General features: G+C 53.9%; 1 long non-coding RNA gene across 1 annotated transcript in view; it reads right to left on the bottom strand.

Moving 5' to 3' along the window:
- LOC122211184 overlaps positions 1-21139 on the bottom strand; it is a 273720-nt gene that overhangs the window by 192592 nt on the left and 59989 nt on the right. Inside the window, exon 2 of the long non-coding RNA XR_006198546.1 lies at positions 14810-15171. This is a non-coding gene — a long non-coding RNA (uncharacterized LOC122211184). The remainder of the gene's footprint in view (positions 1-14809; positions 15172-21139) is intronic.

Here is a 21139-nt window from a genome sequence, read left to right as displayed (position 1 = left end):
CCTAGTCCATGCACACCTGCTCCCAACCCCCACCACCCCTAATCCTCCGCTCCTGAGTCCAGGGTAGACGCCACCTAATTAAGCATCCTACCAACCAATGTGGCGGAGCTGGCCTCGAGGCAAGGGCAAGGACGAGGGCGGAGCGCCGGGGCCCTCCCCGGCACCCCACTCCCGGTACCAGGGGTCTGCGTCGTGGGCACAGCCTCCCCCCCTGGCCCCACTGGAAAAACCGCCCCCCACTCTGGTGCTGCAGGCACACGCCAGATCTCAGCCCCGGTGGCCACGGTGGCGCCTACGGGCCTGATGTGCAAACAATCCTAAAAGAACAACAACCTGAGCGCCCTGCTTCTGTCTGGTTCCAAAAGCCTTTGGTCCAGCGCTGTCCTCACAGCCCTCCACTCCTGGGGGCTGGTCCCTGTCTCCCAGAAGGAGTCCTGCTTCCCTCTCCCATCCCAGGGTCTCTGCAGGGGCTGTCTACACCCGCATACACTCCCCGATTACCTGAATGATAAACAGCAGCTGACCGTTTCGGGGAAGAGGGGAAGTGGCCTGTGTGGCCCCCCTCCCTTTAATTCGGAAAAGTCTCAACCGGTCCCTTGCAAGTTCTTCGTCCACCGGCAAACCTGGGCTGGCCCCCTGGCTCTGAGACGCAAAGTGGGCCCAAACTTGATCCTCTCAGCAGACACGTTCCCAGGCTCCTGGGAGAGAAGGGCTCACCACGTGCAGGAGCACACTGGAGCAAAGAGCAGGTAAGGCCTAGCAGCAAAGGGGACAGGGCAAGCAACCTGGGCAGGGAAGCCAGAGGAGGCTGGGTCTGAAGCCAAGGTCGACGGGGACTGGGAGAGGCAGAAAGCATCTCTTCAGAACGTGCCGTCCCCTCTCCCAACTGGAGACGGTTGTGTGCTTCTCCTCCTCCAGACAGCGGCCCCCTGCCCCAGCGCTCCCCCTGCCACAGTGGTCCAGACACCTCCGGCGCCTCTCCCATCTACGGAAGCACGCCAGGAAACCAGCAGTCCCGAGAGAGCCAATCTCAAGGTCCAGATGACGGGAGTGTTTACCCAGGGGTCCCACCAGGGGTTGGGAACTGGCTGTGGAGCCCCGAGGAACAGAGGAGCACAGAAGCGTGCACGAGTCGCAAGGGCCGAGTCACAAACACCGACCATCCCGAGGACATGAGGCCCAGGACGCCTGGAGACGACCGTGCCTGAAGACCAAAGCTGGGCTGTGTTCCACGGAGTCGTAACACGGGTGGCCTGCACATACCACCCAGAAGAAGGAAGAGAAAAGGCAAATTCCAGAAAGGTGAGGCAGGCACAAAGTTCTGATAGAGAAGAACGGCATGAATGATGCAGGGCTGCAGTATGTGTGCTGGAATTTCCTCCTTAGTCACTGGAAGGCTCGGGAACCCGACGCTGGGCGAGGGAGGCCACTCGCGCCACGTGAATCAGCCCCTTGTTCTCTGCTGGGGAGAAAGTTAACCAAGAAGAAGCCGGGGGCGGAATGCATGCACCCGTCCTGCTCTCCCTTTTCCTCAGTCCGCACCCCTTCCCCCCCCCCCCCCCCCACACACACCCCTGCCTCACAACCTCCACAAATCTCTGGCTGGGAAGAGCCAACACCCACAATCCCTAGAGGGGGTTACTTAGAAAACAGGGTCCTTTAAAATTGTGAGGACTTTGGGGAAAAATGTAACGATTTCACATTTCTCTTTCTGCGGCCCAGGCTTACTGACCAAATTTGGTCATTCGAGTCTCCATGTAATAATCCAGGAGTCCATCCACAATGCAGTCGGGACTGTTGGCAGTAGGTTTTTTCCCTTCCCACCAGCCCTGCCCACCCCACCCCTGCTCCCCGATGGCCACCAGGCTTATGTCCACCCTGCAAACTGACGGGGCCGGGGTGTAACTTCCTGTCACCACCCCCGAGTGGGTTATGGCCTCAGGAGTCACTTCAGGAGAATGGGACTGTAGATACAGCAGGCTGGTGTTACTTCCATCAGGCACAAAGATCCAGCCTCCCACGGGGCACCCTCGGTCCATCTGGGAACAGAGTCCTGGCATCTCACATGTGGGTTGTGACATTTCTGGGGTAGGGAGCAGGCAGCCTGGGGAATGTGGTCAGGAGTCCCAGGGAAGCTTAGAATCCCAGCCTCAGACTCACTAGCGGGGTGCCTGAACCTGTCTGAGCCTGTTTTCACACCTGTGAGATGAGAGTCCCATAGCATTTACCTCTTGAGGTTGCCAGAGGGTTTAGTCAAATCTCAGCACATAAAAGGCATTCAATAGAGGGAAACAAATACACAAGCACTGTGCCATCGAGGCTACACATCAACACCCTCTACAACACTATGCCCAAGACCTTAACATCTGACGGATGGATGGGAGTAAAACTCAAACATTACACCACGGAAGCAGCAGGAGAGCACTGGCTTCTCCAGGCAGCAAAACGGCTTTCTCTTCGTCCTTTGTGTCTCTCTCATCCCAACGCCTGGGAGCACAGGACATCAGAAGTGTCCCTCAGTGTCCCTAAGCCATTTCGCACCCACTCCTCACACCAAAGGGGTACAGTGTGCTCAGCCCAAGCCTGAATTTCCCCTTTTACCATTATCTTTGTTGCTATCCAAACATTTTACATCCTCAGGAAAATGCAAACTGCCAGTGCTGTCGGAATCCAAAATGCAACGTCCACTGGGAATCTCCATGCCACCCGGAGGTATGCATTTTGTTGCTAACGGAAGAGCTAATGAAACCGCAGGAATGGCCTCCTTCACCCTGCCGGCCGCGGCCAAGAGTCTCCCTCCCCCCTCCCCCCCCTCCCCCCCCCCCCCACTTGCTCTGGCTCTCAAGGCTTTTGCAAGAATGCAGTAACGTAAGTGTTCATTAGGTCCATCCATGCGGGCAGGGTGGGAAAGGCGCGCCAGAGAGGAGGAAGAAGGGCCCAGCTCCTCCCAAGAGCTGCCACAAACTATGTGACCGTCAGCAAGTTCCCGACCCTCTCTGAACCACTGTGGGGTCACTTATAAATAAAGTGGTGGCCAGAACACTGACCAGGATTCACCTAACACTTGGAATGTGTTGGGCGCTGTGCTAAACGCTTCCTGTAGTATCTCATCGAAACCTCGAACCCTTCTAGAGGCTGTCTTAAGTCGGCTGAGGCTGCTACGAGGAAATACCACAGTGGCTGCAACGACACTTATTTCCAACAGCTCTGGAGGCTGGAGAGCCAGCAGATTCTGTCCTTGGTGACAGCCCTTCCCCCAACTCAAGTGCCCTTCCCCCACTCAAGCTCTTGGCTCGTGGACAGCTGCCTTCTCACTGCTCACAGGGCCTTCCTTTGGTGTATAAGCATACAAAGAGAGACAGAGATCTGTCTGTCTTCCTCTTTACAAGGACATTAGTCCCATGGGGCGGCGGGCACACCCTCATGACCTCATCTGAGCCTTATCACCTCCCAAAGCAACCCCCCAAATGCCACCACTGGGACTTAGGGCTTCAACATAAAAATGTGGGAAAGACACAAACATTCAACCTCAATAGAAGAACTATGATGACCCTACTTTACAGATGGGGAAACTGAGGTAGGAGAAGTTAAATAACTTGCCCAAGGCCACACATCTAGCGAATGGCAGAGCCGAGATTAGCGCCAGCCACGCCCCACCCCCTGCAGCCACCACACTACACTGGACATAAAGTGACACAAAAGGGGCGCCTGGGTGGCTCAGTCGGTCGGGCGTCCAACTTCAGCTCAGGTCATGATCTCGCAGTCTGTGGGTTCGAGCCCCGCGTCGGGCTCTGTGCTGACAGCTCAGAGCCTGGAGCCTGCTTCGGATTCTGTGTCTCCCTCTCTCTCTGCCCTTCCCCCACTCAAGCTCTGTCTCTGTCTCTCTCAAAAATAAACAAACATTAAAAAAAATAAAAACATAAAAAAAATAAAGTGACACAAAAAACTTAAGACTGTGATATCAGGCAAACCCCGGGTGGGAGCTTAACCTGCCCTTGAGTTCCTCACTTGCAAAATCGGGATGACAGCGACAGCCTCGCAGCATTGCTTCTGTGATTAAATAAGGTGAAGCCATAAAAATACCAAACGGAAGCAAATACATACTCAAGGAACCCACAGAGCCTGGATTTCTCAGCACAGTTGAATGGACAGACAAGCAATGAACGTGAAGACCTTACAGGGTTTTCAGAACTGCCGGCCCTCCAGAAACTTCGGTAATGCACATCCTGGAGGGATTCTCTTCTCTAGATGAGGCTTCCTTGGACGTCACCCCTGGGCATCACGCGTGCACCCCGAAACCATCCATCCCCAGCAGAGACAGCGATGCTCACTCAGCACACCAACAAGGTCTGCAGGTGGGAGGGATGGGCCCCCAACCACAAAGCTGGAGAGGGAGGGCGTGGTAACCTCTCAGTGCCGCATGCGCCCCTGAAATGGCACGATGTACCCCAGCCCCAGGAGGTGGGACTTCCGGTGCTGACACCAGGAATGTTCTGGAACAACCAGGACGAGCTGGTCACCCTACTCAAAGCAGGGGTGGTTCCTCATGGAGCATTACGGAGCCTTTTCTCAACCATGTATGCTTTTCTTTATATTCTAGATTTTCTCCAAACACCTCGTATTAGTTTTACCATCAGGGAAAAGGTTTAAGGAGAAAAAGGGCTAGGGGCACCTGGGTGACTCAGTCAGTTAAGCATCCAGCTCTTGGGTTCGGCTCAGGTCATGATCTCATGGTTTGTGGGTTCGAGCCCCGCCCTGGGCTCTATACTGACAGTCTGGAGTCTGCTTGGGATTCTCTCTCTCCCTCTCTCTGCCCCTCCTGCACGCTCTCTCTCAAAATAAATAGACTTAAAAAAAAAAAAGAAAAGAAAAGAAAAGAAGACGGCACCTGGGAGGCTAAGTCGGTTGAGCATCCAACTTCGGCTGAGGTCACGATCACACAGGTTTTTGAGTTTGAGCCCCACGTCGGGTTCACTGCTGTCGGCACAGAGCCTGCTTCAGATCCTCTGTCTCCCTCTCTCTCTGCCCCTCTCCCACTTGCACTCTCTCAAAAATAAATAAACATTTTTTAAAAAGAAGAAAAAAGACTATTTCCCAGTACACACATTATTTTCCCATTGCCAAACTCAAATTTTCCATTTGTAATCAAAAAAGAAAAAAAACTCTCAAACTTTGTGTTTAATCCTCTCTCATTCTCTGGTTTCTCTCAGCTCTTCCAGAGCATGGACCTTCCTTCCGGCACTTTCTTCTCTGCTGACAAATCTGACAAGCTGCCCTGCTGTGGCCCAGCCTCCTCCTCCCCATTACCTCTCTGGAGCTGTGGGCTCTGCTCCTCTCCGGCTGAGAATGGCTCCCACAGCCATCAGGGTGACTCCCGTCCCCCACGATGGGGACCCCAACACCTCCTCGGCTGTCCACAACTGCACAGACCCAGCCTTGTCAGCTCCCAGAAGCCAGCCAGTAGGGGTTCCCAGCCGAGTGACATCCATCTGGGCTCAGACACCCCTGTCAGTCCTCACGTGGGGAGCCTTCAGCACCCATTTCTCCACCACCCCCATTTCTTATTTTTCTCTCTGCTGACCAGGCTTCGGGAGAGGGCAGCCGTGGCTCTGGTCCTATCCTCTGTGCCGGCCTCATCTCCTTCCAGAATTTACCCCATTCAACACATAAAGAGCTGGGGCTGGGGCTAGGCACTGCCGACCTCACCTAAGAAGGCAGGGGCTCGCATCACACTAGGAGGTCATGGGCTCGCAGGGAGACCCCCAGCCAACAGATGGTTCCAACTGGACAGCAGCTTGGCTCCCTCTGACAAGACAGACAGTGTGCATCCCCAGGCATTGAGCCCCTGGGGACACCCACATGTGCACCTGGAGATGTGGGCACAAAGGCTCCCCCCCAGCACTGTTCACAGTGGCTAAAACCTAGAAACGCCCCCAAATCCACCACGAGAAGCATGAAGGAACAAACACAGCAGCAAAGAAGCATCTAAACGTAACACAGACTGAAAAGAGCAAATTGTAGTCACCGGATACCTACGTGATGCCACCTCCATAAAATTGTTTTTGAACACATGAAATAGTGCTATAAAAGGTCTCCAAACAGATTTGTAAGAAAAGGGTAAGACGGGACCTACTACAGGGGCACGGGGTGTCTCAGTGAAGCGTCCGACTCTTGATCTCGCTCAGGTCATGGTCTCATGATTCGTGGGATCAAGCTTCTCGTCGGGCTCTGCACTGACAACATGAAACCTGCCTGGGATTCTGTCTGTCTCTCTCTCTTTCTGCCCCTCCCCAGCTTCCTCCCTCCGTCTCCCTCCCCCTCTCCCTCCCCCTCTCCCTCTCCCTCTCCCTCTCTCTCAAAATAAATAAATAAACATTTTAAAAATTAAAAAAACAAAAACAAAAATGTGACCTACCACCCAAGTTCAGGAGAGTGGTACTTCTTTTTTTTTTTTTAATTTTTTTTTTAAACGTTTATTTATTTTTGAGACAGAGAGAGACAGAGCATGAACAGGGGAGGGGCAGAGAGAGAGGGAGACACAGAATCGGAAGCAGGCTCCAGGCTCTGAGCCATCAGCCCAGAGCCTGATGCGGGGCTCAAACCCACGGACCGCGAGATCATGACCTGAGCCGAAGTCGGACGCTTAACCGACTGAGCCACCCAGGCGCCCCAAGAGAGTGGTACTTCTGCAAAGGGAAGGAAATGGAATGGGAGCAGAGAGCCCACAGACTTGCACTCTACCGCTAAATTCTTCTTATTTCCTTAGAAGCAGTAATCCAAAGCACACCTGCCACATCATTTAACACCTGTTGGTCCTGGGGTAGGAACTGGGGAGTTTGTTAAATGACTCTCGGTGGCTTCTTGTTTTGTGTCTCAGATCTGGACGATTCACGTCACGCCAAGAAACCACGGCGAAACTCAGCAGACTCTAGAGTCCGGCAAGTCGGTCTAAAGGATGCAGGAAGCAGAGAGCTGGAGGCCCTCACAGTGTGCCCAGCATTCCCTGGCCTCGGAGGGAGGCAGGCTGCCTGTGTCTTGCACACACCTCAGCAGTCTAGTGCTGCCCGGCCTCAACCTTGAGGAATGTGCTGGAACCCACCACCTCTGCCACCTCCAGACTCCACTGCCAAGAGAGCAGGCTCGCCTATCACACAGTCCAGCACGGCCACGCCGTCCGGCTCTCAGACGCTTTCCCAGAGGTGACTGATGTGGTCCTTTCAACAAGCACGTGAGGGACACAAGGCATGGGCCACCACCTCACTGAAAGCCCGAGGAGCCCGAGCCTCAGAGAAGCCCCAGGCACTGCCTGAGCAGACTCAACAACCAGAAAGCAGGACAGTCACAAAACCAACCTAAGCCACAAATCTGACTTACGGTCAGATTCAGAGGTGGGCTAATAACTGGCCAGGCTTCACATCTCAGGTCACGTAATTTTCATAATAACCAGCTCCATGTAGAAGGAACCGAAGATCCAGAGAGGTCAAGTGTCCCCCTGCAAGGGCACAAAGCCAGGAAGCCCCAGGACGTACATGGCCCCTGATTTTCTAACATTCCCTGACAACCTCCCCCCAGAGCATTTCTCCGACAGAGAAACTCTTTTTACGATGAGCACTGTTGTCACATTCTCTGAAAATGCAACTAAGAGTTTCCAGGGCCCCTGGGTGAGCAGAAAGCTGGGAGCTTGTCCTGGCTAATGTTTATTTGTTTAGGTCACTACCTCCTGCTAAATAAACCCAGTCTCTACCTCTGAGAGACTCGGGAGAGCTCACCAGAGCAGCTGCTCTGCTTGGAGCCAGATAAGCTTCCACGGGGGAGGGAAGGGTCGGGGCAGTTCCTGGTAATCAGGTAGAGCGGAGCCCCTCTCCCCAGAACCCCCACCCCATGTGGAGTCATAGAGCAGGGAAGAGAGATAGATGGGAGGGAAAGACCCCCCCGCCCCCCCAGCCACTGTTGTCCCGAACCAGCTATCAGCATGGCCAGCAATTTGACAAGACAAAAGAAAGGGGACGAAGCCTCCCCAGCCGCCCCCCGCCACCCCCCCCCCCAACTACCACCGGAAATAATCCACTTCCCAGAGAGCGACCAGAGCAGAAGGGAGCACCAGCTCATAGCCAAGGCCGCGCAGCTCCTGGCAGGTCCAATGCAGCCAGCCGCCCTGGGTCCCGGGACTGCAGACAGACTATGCTCGGCCCATCTGCCCGGAATGAGCCCCAGTCAATGTGGCCCACCCACGGTAGCGATTTTGCTGCCCAGCTCTGGCCTCCAGCAGCGCAATGGCACTTCACTGCCTAGCTCTGGGCCCCAAAGCCTTTTCCCCGAAGTTTCCATTAGCCGGAAACAGAGAATGCATCTGGAAACAGTTATCAGTCAACAAAGCCTGTCGTCTTTATCCCTACCCCACTAGTCCTTACTGAATACACCTCTTGGGTCCTAAAGTCAGAATAATGGAAAAAGTTTCCTTTTTTTTTTTTTTTTTTAAAGGCACCTGGGTCTTCTTTCAAATTTCTCACACACAGCCCCGTAGTCCCTCCCACGTTTGGATGGCTGAAAATTATCCTCCAGCTTTTTCAAATATGCCCCCTTCTCCCATGATGGCCTGCCTTGCCCACCCTGGTTGTTCCCAATGCCCTGCCTGGGTTAACCAGGCACCTCAGGGAAGAGACTCAAAGTCACCCACTCTGGCCCAGACTTCCAGTGGCCAAGGCCACAGTCCTGCCCCACTGCGTGAGAGTTGTTTTATGCAGCTGCTCTAATGCTTTGATTGCCTCCAAACTCGCTCAGGGAGAACAGGGGGTTGGAAAAAGGGTGGGAGGTCAGGCAGAGACCCTTCTGGAATCTGTTCCCTTCATTAACTTCGGAATTCCTCAGGCCAGTGTTTTCTCAAGCCTTCTTACCCTGAACATTCACCTGGGACAAGCAGGCTATAATCCTCACATCCACCCGGCTTCCTGGGATAAGGGAGAGGTGAGGCCCTCAGGCCCCCACGGGGAGGAACTAACATTTAGACAGTAAATACTAGCTGACTACACAGAGGTAAGAACCAAAGATTCAGCAGTGTCAAGGTCCCAACTTTGCAGGTAAGGAAAGAGAGGCTCAGAGAGGTTTAGGAACTAGAGCAAGGTCACACGGCTGTGAAACAGCAAAGCTTCAAAACCTGGTTGTGTTCTGCTCCAAAGATCACATCCTTCGCATAACTGCAGCTATCACTCAAGGGGGGCAAGGATTTCAGAGGACACTCCTACCCACCCTGTGTGGCAGGATGTTGACAACTGCCACTCGACTTAACACCAAGGCCTGTGTGTCATTCAGGGATTGGACAGCGCGTCCAACATTGAAAACACTCTAAGCTGACTTCCCTACATCATCACTGAGATGATCCCTTGCTAATGCAGCACCCCTTGCCAAAATGCACGTGCCTTTTGGTTCCATTATGGGCTGAGACATAGTAAGACCTCAATAAATGTTTGTTAGATACGTGGTAAAAGAACTAGCAATGTAAAGGTCTTCTATGTTTTCCATAAAACCCTAAAGAAAGCACTGTCTATATACTGTTTAACAAGCCTCAGACAAAGACCACATCTTGGGGTGCCTGGCTGGCTCAGTCAGCGAAGTGTGTAACGCTTGATCCCAGGGTGTAAGTTCAAGCTGCACATGGGGTGTAGAGATTACTTAAAAATAAAACCTTAGGGGCGCCTGGGTGGCTCAGTTGGTTGAGCTTCCGACTTCAGCTCAGGTCATGATCTCGCGGTTTGTGGGTTCGAGCCCCGCAGCGGGCTGACAGCTCGGAGCCTGGAGCCTGCTTTGGATTCTGTGTCTCCCTCTCTCTCTGATCCTCCCCCGTTCACGTTCTGTCTCTGTCTCAAAAATAAATCAGTAAATAAATAAATAAATAAAATCTTTTTTAAAAAAGGACCACACTTGTAACAAATTTTTTTTAAAGTTTATGATCCAGAAGTTTCTTTCACTCAGTGATAAGCAGGTTTCCCTCACTTAATTTTTTTTTTTTAATGTATGTTTATTTTTGAAGGAGAGACAAGATAGAGTGTGAGCAGGGGAGGGGCAGAGAGAGAGAAGGAGACACAGAATTTGAAGCAGGCTCCAGGCTCTGAGCAGTCAGCAAAGTGCCTGACGCAGGGCTTGAACCCACGAGTTGCAAGATCATGACCTGAACCGGAGTCAGATGCTTACCTGACTGAGCCATCCAGGCACCCCAAGGTTTCCCTCATTCACACCCAGGGGCAACGTACAGCCTATGGACTAACCGCCAATTCTGATAAATAAAGTTCTACTGGAATATGTCCATGCCTACTCATTTACATCCTGGCTATGCTTGCCTTCCGGATACAGAGGCAGAACTGACTAGTGGTGACAGAACTGTGTGTCCTGTAAAGCCAGAAATATTTACTACCTCGTCCTTGACAGAAAAGTCTGCCAATCCTTGACCGAGACAAACATAACCTCTCCACTGTGTCATGCTGACTAGGAAGTCAGAGAGGAATTTAATGTTACTTTTTAGTAACTCATCCTCAGTATTCTTTATTTCTATATGCCTACGGGTTTTGATCTTCTAATTCCATTTCAACATTTTATTTAAAAATAGCTGGTATTCCCAGAGTACTTATTCTATGTCAGGCACTGAATTAAGCCCTTCAATATGTTCTCTTATGTAATTCTCACAATGAACCCATGGGGTAGGTAATATTATCCCCTGTTTATTGAGGGGAAATGAATGAAAAAATGAGTAAATGAGTCATCAATTGATTTCATAGGGGGAACATTTACTATTTCCTAATTCAACCCCAGACAGTAACACAGGAGTTGACTGGAAGACTTTGGGTGCTCGATAAATACGAGGCGTCTGCAGTGCCGAGAGCAATGGCCACGGTCAATTCGAGCAGAATTATGGGATTTTATACAGCGCTCTGGTGCTGAGATTCTTCTTGGTTTCCATCTAGCTTCAGACTGAGCTGTGCAGTCCCTTTCATCACGAACCTTCTGGATCTCGGGAGGATCCCCCTGAACTCACCGGCACAGCTGATGTGAAGCGAAGCACAGAACTACTCAGGTCACAGGCAGAGAGATGCTGTCCCCAGTGATGTGGCCAGAGCCACGCAGCGAGAGCAGCACAGACGGAAATGAGGACCACATTCCAAATGCTGCCCTCTTCAAGAAGGCTAGGTTTACTTGTGTTACTGCAATATTTTTTGCAAAAATGGCTTTTAAACTCAAATATCCGTGTCCTAAGCAACAACGCTGCGAAATAACAGGCCTCATGAGTCAAGTGTGATCTTTTTCTAAGTCAAGATAAGGTAAGCGTAACACCGTGTTTTTTAAGTCAGCCTGCCCCTCGGTAACCTGCAGCCCTCTTGCACACCTGACCGCAGCCTGAGAGCCACTGGCCCCGCAGGAGAAGGGAGGCTGAAGGCAGGCAGATTGGAGTACATGTACCAGCTTCTCTGCTTCTCTCCAGAGAGAAGTTCAGAAGCTTTCTGGATTTCTCTGCAGCCCAGTTTCTTCATATATAAGAAGGGGCACCACACCCACCTCGCCAGATTGGAAGATTAACCAGGCACATTCCAGGAACTAAAAAACACCCGCCATTAAGCAATCTCGCAGCTGTCCATCGAGAAGCCTGGTCTCCGGGCTCAGCCTGGAGAATGAGTCACAGCCTCTCCCTCAGCTGAGCCCGTGTACACTCCAGGGGACCCAGGCACCCCTGCTGGGGAACAAGTCCAGGGCAAAAAGCCATCTCTAGGAATGCCGGCTTGGAGCATCCATGTAAGCGGGAGGGCAGCACATCCCTGAGCCCCAGGATGAGTGTGTGTGTTGTGAGTCAGCACAGCGGCCCAGGAAAAATAAATAAATAAGGAGAGGGTCAGGCCTGCTCTCGCAGCGGTCCAGGGTACCAGGGTTCAAAGAGACACGGGCTCTTCCAAGAAGCTGAAGATGGACTTGTGAGATAAGGAGATGAGGCCAAGCCCACGTGCTAGAAGCAGAAATGCAAACTGCACACGGGGCGGCGAAGGGGGGACTGGAGGGGCCGCCTTGGACACAGGAAATACCAAGAGCAGCGCCAGCTGCAACAGGACCAGGGCCAGCACCAGCACCGGGACCAGGCCCAGCACGACCAGCAACACCAGCACAGGTGCCTGCACGAGGACCAAGCGCAAGCCAGTAGCACGGTTCACCATCTAACCGGTAAGTCCAGGGGCCACTGGGCCAGGCGTGCCCAGGACCAGCCTGGTTTACACCTGTCATCCCACAGTAAGTGGTGTTTAGCCCACAGGTCCCTCAGGGGTTGGAAGGGAAGAGTTATCTGCCACGTGCCCTGCACACAGCGTGGCTCAATACATGGCGATCACTTGCATGTCAGCATCCACAGAGTACGACCCTGCAGGTGGGGGGCCGGGACTCGGCCGCCAGAAAGGAGGAGCCAGGCTGAGTCTTACTTCCCCCCGTTACCATGCCGTGTCTCCTGGTGCAGAACCCGTTCCGGTCCTCCTGGGAGGAGCAGGCATAAGCCAGACCCCCACGATGGGTTTGTTCTTGGGAGCAACGGATAAAAAGAGAAGCGGGGCTGTGGGTCATGTGATAAGTGGGGGCACAGGTGCCACAGAGGGAAGGCAGGGGAAATGGCAAGAAGAGGCGCAAGAGGCCGAGGGGCAGTGCTGTGCCTCAGTCTTCCCAACTCACTCTTCTGGCTGAGGCCCTCATGCCCCAGGACAGTTGTGCAAGCCCGGCCGAACGCCCCTGCCCTCACTGTTCTCCAGACCCACCAGCCCCCTCCCTGCATGATTCCTCTCCCTGCCCTGCTTGGCCACAGTACTGCCAGCACGACACCCATCACACGGGGCTGCAAAGCCCCACTCACCCAAGGGCACAGGCTCCCTGAGGGCCGTGAGCCTCCAGGGGCCAGACTGCAACCCAAACACACTTTATCCTGGGACCCAGCGTGGCCCCTGTTCCTCCACACAGGAGGGAGGGTCTCAGTGAAAGTCTGTCTCTCCCAGAGGACAAAGAGGGCACCCAGTTGTGAGGAGCCCAAGAGCATTCTGCAATGGGCAATGCTACATATACACATGTACACACACACACACACACACACACACACACACACACGCCCTTCTAAAGGTCCCCCAAGGAAAAGTCTTTACCCTTCAGCTGAATTGGCATGATTCAGTATAAAACACCAGGAAGCTCTTGGCTTCCTGCTCAGTGTTCTCTTAGCTAAAGATCCTCGGGTGAGCTACATGGCCCCCGTGAAACTCACCGTTCTCAGCTGTACTATGGGAACACCACTGCCCACCTAGCGGGACTGTTGGCTGCTGGAGTTATACAGATGCTCAAAAAGACAGCACTTCCCTTTTTCTGTCTGTCCCTTCCAGGAAAACTGAAATAAAACCACGAAGAGTCACTCTCTGATATGATCAAGTGAGATACAGAAATGAGATGCCTACTGTGTAAGGCAAACGTGCTTCCTGACCTCAGAGAGACTGCTTTCCAGCGGGGGAGAAAGACAAGAGATCAAAAAACCTGCGTAAGTGAATACCAAATTATAACACATCTAGGGGCGCCGACTGAGAGCAGGGTGGATAACCAGAGGGACACTATTTCCATCCATTAGGAGGTCAGGGAAAGCCTCGCTGAGAAGTGCCATGGGGCACGAGCGGCCCTGGGAACCCCGTCCAAATCAAAGCCCAGGTCCCACCTCAGTGCGGTCTTGGCAACCAAGTGCCAGGTGGCCCCGGGTGACCTGCACTCGGGGCACTGGCTGTTTGAGCCGCTGTTCTCCCGCGGGCGGCCTGACGCTAAGGCCACATCCCTCAGGGTCACCAATGTCACAGGGGGCCAGCCTGTTTCCTGCAGAACCCCCACAGACCTTCAATGCCATGTCCAGCCCGGCACTCCCTCCCTCACACGGACGCGAGGCTCCCTTCCCTGGCCCACCAGACCTCCCCACGGGCTCTGGCAACAGCGACCTTAGACCAACTGCCTGTGCCAAACCGCGGTACCCGGAGTGAAGCCCGGCACGGGCCACCTGGCTCTGGTTCGCGGCCCAAACAACGGCCGACCCTCCGCAGGAGCCCTCCCCCAGCCAACAGTGACCCTACCATGTGCTGAGCCTTTGCCGCGTGCCGGGCCCCGTGCTGGGTGTCAGCGCGAGCGTCTATTTTGTGATCCTCAACACGACCCCGGCAAGAGCAAGGGCACACATCACCGCCACTGAACAGAGAAGGGAGAGGCAGGCAGCGGCCACTCGGCCCGAGGCACACAGCAGGGGTGGGTCAGAGACTCAAACCCAGGCCTCCTGGCTCCACAGGCACCCCGCAAGCATCCAACAATGCGTCTCTCGCGCTGAGCACAGAGGCGTGCCTTCCGTCCCTACTCACTCTCAACGCCCTAATGCCCTTTCTGCAGCCAGAGACGCTACGTGCCAGGCACCGTGGTAGGTGTTCAAAACACACTTCAGAAGGAAGAAGCCTCCGCCTTCGAGGCCCTTGTGGTCTGGTGGACGGAGACGGGCACACGAACCAGGACATCAACCGAGGCTGGCACAGGTGCGATGACGTCTGCACGGGGAACGGTGGAGGCTCCTGGGAAGCTCCTTCCCATTTCCGTCCATCTCCCCCAGGCACCCAGCACCCAGGCAGACGCACAGAGTGAGCTCATTCAACGCCAGCTCCCCTTGAGGGCCGGCTCCATCACGGTGACCCCTCTCCCACCAGCCAGGCCAGTGTCACCTAAAGCCCAGGTGGACACCTGACAGAACATGCAGAGGACGTGTGCACAAGGAGGAGACAGGCCTTACGTGTCACAGGGAGCCCCCAGCGGGACTGGCAGAGACCCAACCAGGCATCCGTGAGGAGAGAAGGACAGAGTCGTCAGCCCTCACAGGAAGCCGCGGTCCTCCGTCTCCCACGGGCATCCAGGCTGCAGGGATCCGCCAGGCACTCAGCCAGGGCCTTCCTTAAAACCGCCAGTAGCATCCAGACAGGCGTCGGGTGTACGTAACTCCAGAGAAAGCTTCCACCAACTTTATTCCCCAGGCAGCTGAATATCACTGTAAATCCAAAAGGCTCCGAAAATCCTTGAATGGAGCTCCATGTAACCGACAGGCACGGCCATCGTGAGGGGCATCTTTTTAATTCCTTTCTGGTCCAAAGATCAGGGCTGGGGATGAGAAGAAGAAAAATCAATCTTGTTCGAATCATGGACCCAGAGCAGTAGTCGTGTTACTCTTCCTTGTATTCGACCCTAATACACTTTAGAGGGGAACTCACCAAGAATAACGCCCCGGAGCTCTGACACCCAAACAGAGGGGAGGCAGGAGACCCGGGGCCTGCCTCAGGGGAGGGTCACCACACACAGGCACCAAAGACCTCTCAGATCCAGAACCTTCTACTGCTTGGGGCTCCCCAGAACTACCCTGAGAGGGCAGAGGGCACATCTATTATAAAGATGAGGAGAAAACATCCAAGAAGGGGTAGGCGGCTAGCTTAGAGAGTTACTAGTTGGGCCAGACCCGGCATACAGTCCTGAGCTCCCCCCCTGCAGGGCTGAGAGGTCCCGGCAGTGAGCAGAGGGGGTTTGGGGTCAGCTGGTAGGAAGTAGTTCTTTGTTTGGTTTCTTTTTAAAGACAACCACAAAGCTCTGGCATCTCTCCAGGCCTCGTCCTGCACAGTGAGCTTCTTCAGGGCAGGGCCCGGGGCCATTCCCTTTCGTTATTCATGTACGCAGCAATTACTGAACACCTGCTAGGTACCCAGTACTGTTCTAGCTCTGTGGGGATACTCCTGCCTCCCCCGCACAGGGACTGAAATTATTCCAATGGACCCATGGACGCACAGGGCTGCAGGCTGGGCGGTCACCACCCAGCCAAAGAGAAGAGCAAACGCCCTTTACAGGAGTGCCTATCCCTCACCGCGCTAGGTTCCGGCCCACCATCTGATACGACACCCTCCCCAACCCCGGGCCGCTCTGGGACTCCTGCCTCTATTTTCCAGATAAGGAAACAGAGCCACACACAACTACCCAGCTCCAAACCAGTAAGAGTGGAGCCTGAATCAGGCGAGTCTGTCTCCCAATTGTGTGCCTGGATCCGCTGCTCTGTGTTACGAGTGAGGACGCCTACCTGCAGTGACTGTACCTCAAACTTACTACCAGGGGTTTCAGGCACGTAGGACCCTCATTTAACCCCGGTGGCAACTTTATCTGTAAGAGGCTATTCTTATCCAGTTCGAGAGATGAGAAACCTGAGGCCCAGACAGGTTAAACAACTTGCCCGAGGTCACACAGCTAGAAAATCATACCACAGAGATTTGAGATCAGGCATCTGGCACCAAAGCCCAAGAGCGTCTGACCATCACAGCAACGGTCATTAACAGCAACTGTTTTGTTCCTGCGGCCACAAATGTTCAAACACTTGGTGGCATAAAACAACACAAATTTGTTATCTCACGGTTTTGGAGGTCAAAAGTCTGACCCGGGTGTCACCAAGCCAAAACCAAGGTGCTGGCAGGGCTCTTTCTTGTGGAGGCTCTAAGAAAAACCTTTCTCCTTGGCTTTCTCCAGCTTCCAGAGGTGGCTCTCCGATGCCTCAGCTCAGGGCTCCCTTCTTCCATCTCCAAATACAGCAACATAGCATCTCTCTGATGCTGCTCCCACCAGTATACCCCCTTCGCTGACCCTTTGGCCTCCCTCTTCCACTTTCAAGGAGCCCTGTGGTTACACGGGGCCCATCCAGATGACCCGAGCTAATCATCCAGCCCATGGCCCTGCACTTGAATCGTGTCTACAAAGTCTGTCTTGACATGTAAGGTCCTAGGGACGACGGCATGAACATCTTTGGGGGGACTCTGTATGATTCACAGCAACCAGACCAACAGGGATCCGTCCTCTCTTTTAAGCATTCTTCAGTGACCAGGGGTCACAGGGTGAGCTCCCCTTGTCCCATTTAAACCCACCTGACATAGCTTTTAGACCCAAGAGAAAGATGGGCTCAAAAGGAAGTATGAGTATCTAAATATTAGACTCTAAGAGAGAAATACAGGATAGTGGTTAAAACATTAACGTCTGAAGTCAAACTAATAAACTTACTAGCTATGTCACTTGGGGAAAGTGGTTTTAACCCTTAGTTTCCTCATCTGTAAAACGGGGGTGAATTACACATCTCTGCTGTCAGCACAGAGTCCCCTTCGGATCTTCTGTCCCCTGCTCTCTCTCTGCCCCTCTGCACTTCTTCTCTCCCTCCCTCTCTCTCCCTCTCTCTCGCTCTCAAAATAAATAAATAGACTTAAAAAAAGAAAGAAAGAATCACCATAAAGTACTTAGCACGTTGCTGGGCACATATTAAGTGTTCAATTAGCCATTTTTTAATTCTGCAAATGGATGAGGCCTCCTGTGAGTCAAACGCAGCCTGTCCTGGGTCTCCCCAGGCTCAGCTCCGGCCCCAGGAACCAGCCAGGACAGGCGGGGCACTGCAATGTCAGGGCCGGGGTCCTGTGGGTCCAGCAGGAGGGGGCAATGACTTGTGGTACCAGCCCCTGTCAATGACAGGGGAGAGAGGGAGGGACACGGTCTGTTAAATATTTACAGAGGCCCACAGGCAAGGCTGAAGCCACGTGTGTTTGGTTGGGGACAGGTACATTAAAGCTCTGTCACCTGGGGAAGAATTATTACACGGTCTGCTGGGTGCCACTGCAGCCAAGCAGTGGACCCTCCCGGAGGAGGCGGCCCAGCCCCGCCACGGGCTTCACCGGCAAGAACACGGAGCACTGCACAGTGCGACCTGTCATGTCACCCAACAGTAACGTCTCCCTCTTGGGGAGCATTTCCGCTTGCTCCGCTATGTGATTTTTTGCAAGGAATTTGCTTCTGCTGTAACTGATTGGCCAAAATAAAGAAGATGGTCAATACCCAGGACTGGTTTCTCCTGGGCCGCTGGAATTCTCACACAAGCTGGTGGACAGACGATCTGGGAAACTCGTTTGGCATTATCCACTAAACCTGAGCGTGTATGTGCCCTGTGACCCAGCAGTTCCACACCCATGTACAGACTCACAGAAATGAGTACCCGTCACTGAAAGATGTCTTGGGGCGCCTGGGTGGCTCAGTCCATCAAATGTCCATCTCTTGGATTCAGCTCAGGTCATGATCTCATGGTTCGTAAGACTGAGACCCGCATCGGGCTCTGCGCTGACAGCTCAGAGCCTGGAGGCTGCTTCAGATTCTGTGTCTCCCTCTCTCTCTGCCCCTCCCCTGCTCACACTCTGTCTCTCTTGCTCACTCGCTCTCAAAAATAAATAAACATTAAAAAAAAATTACACACACACACGCACGCGTGCGCGCGCACACACACACGCACACAGAGGAATGCTACACTGTTACATTGTTGCAGAGCGATGAGAAGGAGCCACAAACATAAGTCTGAGTGAAAGAAGCCAGACACCAGGGGAGAGCCTTACGGTGTTACTTATGTTAAACACATAAGCAGGTTAAAGTAATCTATGCTGTGAGAAGCCAGGACAAGGTGATCCTGGGTGAGGGGGAAGGGACAGTTAGTGACCGGAAGGCGTCAGGACTGGCTCCAGAAACGCGGGTGGCCTTGCATTCACCCAGGTGCCGGCTGCACACCCACGCGCGGTGTGCGAACACCGGCCAGGCCGCCCGGGGAATCACGATAGATGGACTTTCTAATGCCTGTCAAGGCCCAACAAAATGTTGGTTAACTTTTCTTTAATGTCTCCTGAGAAAGTACGCTGTTGGCAGGCCTCCGGCTTGGGAACGGCCCTCCAGGCCTGGGACCCGGCACCTGCCGGCCTTCCCTGCCCCTCCACACGTTCACGGCCCGCTGCTTCCAGCTGCCCCTGTCCCTGAGGGCACCGAGGGGAGCACTTGGCAAATAACCGTCTTCCGGCCTGGTGACACAGAATTCAGAATCCGGCCTGGAATTGCCCCACAAGAAAATACAGCTCCCAGCCCCATCCTCTTGGCAGAGTCTCCCCCTGTGCCTCCCGGCCCACACGTGTCATTTCCTTCTTGACCCTCCCTAGTTCCACCAGCTGGCCCCCTGCAGTGGGCATTCTGAAGAAAAAGTAGAAACAGGCTGCCTCTATTTCCTACACAACAGAGGGGCCGGGGGGCGGGGGGGAACCTTCATAAGCAGCAGCCCTTAAATACGGAATCCACGGGAGGATGCTCTGGTAGCTGCAAGAGTCCAGGTGCCCTGGGTTGGCTCAGAATGGTGAGCGGGGGTACAGGGCACAGATCAAGTGCACAGGTCGAGTGGTCCCTGGCACCCGCATGCGAGAGAAGCGTGGTGGGAGCCAGGGGACGTGTCCATGGTGTGCCTGGCCACGTGGCGTCCCCTTTCTGTGGCTGGGCCCCCGGACTCTGAGGGTGTGCTTTCTCTCTCTGTCCTCTCTCTTCTCTCTGCAACAGCGAGTAGTCCTGTCACGCAAGAGTCAGCAGATGTTGACTCTGGCGCCTCTGGAAGCCAGCCTCGGGCACGGCTCTGGCCAGAGCAGTAACAGAGGGGTTCTCGGCTGGGAGGGTCCGGTCGGGAAGGCTCCCCCACTCTGAGCGCGCCCCAGCATCTGTCCCAGGCGCGGGAGGCAGGATTTCCTCAACGCGGATGCCACAGAAGAGGTGTCTCCTTTCTCTTTTACTGACCAAGGGAGAGGCGGCAATTTCTCTGGCCGTGTTCACATTATGTCTCTGTGATCCCCGAGAGCTGGGGCCTGTCCAACCTGGAGAGATAAATCAAGGAGATTTGTTCCCTGGGAAAGCAGCCGCCGTCCTCTCGCTGACAGTCTCTGTTTTTGCTTCATTTCAGTTTCTCCTCCCCGTGTGCCGGGAAGACGCAGATGGGCTGCTTTGGAATCCCCATGCCTTCCGGCACACGCTCCCCCCCTGCACACACCGGATTCATCACTCAGAGGATGGGGGCGATGAGGCGGGCTTTGGGGGTATGAATCGCAATGCTGCGCTCAGTCACTAGCCGTGGGCACACCCCTTAAGTTCTTTAGAAGTTTCCTTGTCGGGGCACCTGGGTGGCTCAGTCGGTTACACATCCGACTTCGGCTCAGGTCATGATCTCACGGTTGGTGGGTTCAAGCCCCGTTTTGGGCTCTGTGCTGACAGCTCAGAGCCTGCAGCCTGCTTCAGATTCTTTCTCCCTCTCTCTCTGCCCCTCCCTGGCTTGCATTCTGTATCTCCCTCTCTCTCTCTCTCAAAAATAAATAAACATTAAAAAAACTTTTAAGTGTTTCCTTGTCTAATAAAAATAAAGAATCGAAATGCGTGTCCTCTGGGGTTCATACGTGGATGAGAGACTGTATATAAGGTACTCAGCACACACAGCTGCCCACCGCGGGTTCACAAGTCACACGGAGCATCAGCTTCACCCTCAACAGCCCGATGCACCAGTATGTGGCTGCTCTTCTCACCAGTTAGGCTTGAGAGATGCAAAGTGAACCCGGCCCCATTCACTAATGTTCGTAACAGTCTGATGATCCTGTGCCAGACACCCTGGGCTTACACAGGAGGGGCAAGGGAGCCCACACAGAACGAGCCTTTCCACGGCCACGTACCGTCACGCATTTGTAACAGAGCCCCGCTCACAGCTCTAACAGACACTGATTAGAGCCAGTCTTAAAAATACCGGCATTCGGGTTCGGCCAGGCTCCAGAAGTCCCGCACAGCACTTGGGAACTCAACATGTGCTTAATAAGTGTTGGCTGCAAGGAGACCTGGGTGGCTCAGTCGGTTAAGCGTCGGACTTCGGCTCACGTCATAATCTTGTGTTTCGTGAGTTTGAGCCCCACATGGGCTCTGTGCTGACAGCTCGGAGCCTGGATCCTGCTTCCGATTCTGGGTCTCCCTGTCTCTCTGCCCCTCCCTCACTTATGTTCAGTCTCTTGCTCTCTCTCTCTCTCAAAAAATAAATAAAAACATGAAAAAAAAAATAAGGGGGCGCCTGGGTGGCTCAGTTGGTTGAGCCTCCGACTTCAGCTCAGGTCATGATCTCACAGCTTGTGAGTTCGAGCCTCACGTCGGGCTCTGTGCTGACAGCTCGGAGCCTGGAGCCTGCTTCGGATTCTGTGTCCACCTCTCTCTCTGCCCCTAACCCACTCGCATT

Source organism: Panthera leo, chromosome F2 (assembly GCF_018350215.1).
Source record: "Panthera leo isolate Ple1 chromosome F2, P.leo_Ple1_pat1.1, whole genome shotgun sequence".
NCBI classification, from domain to species: Eukaryota; Metazoa; Chordata; class Mammalia; order Carnivora; family Felidae; genus Panthera; species Panthera leo.
The sequence above is the reverse complement of the archived record's forward strand: the minus strand, read 5'-3'. Positions and strand labels throughout refer to the sequence as shown.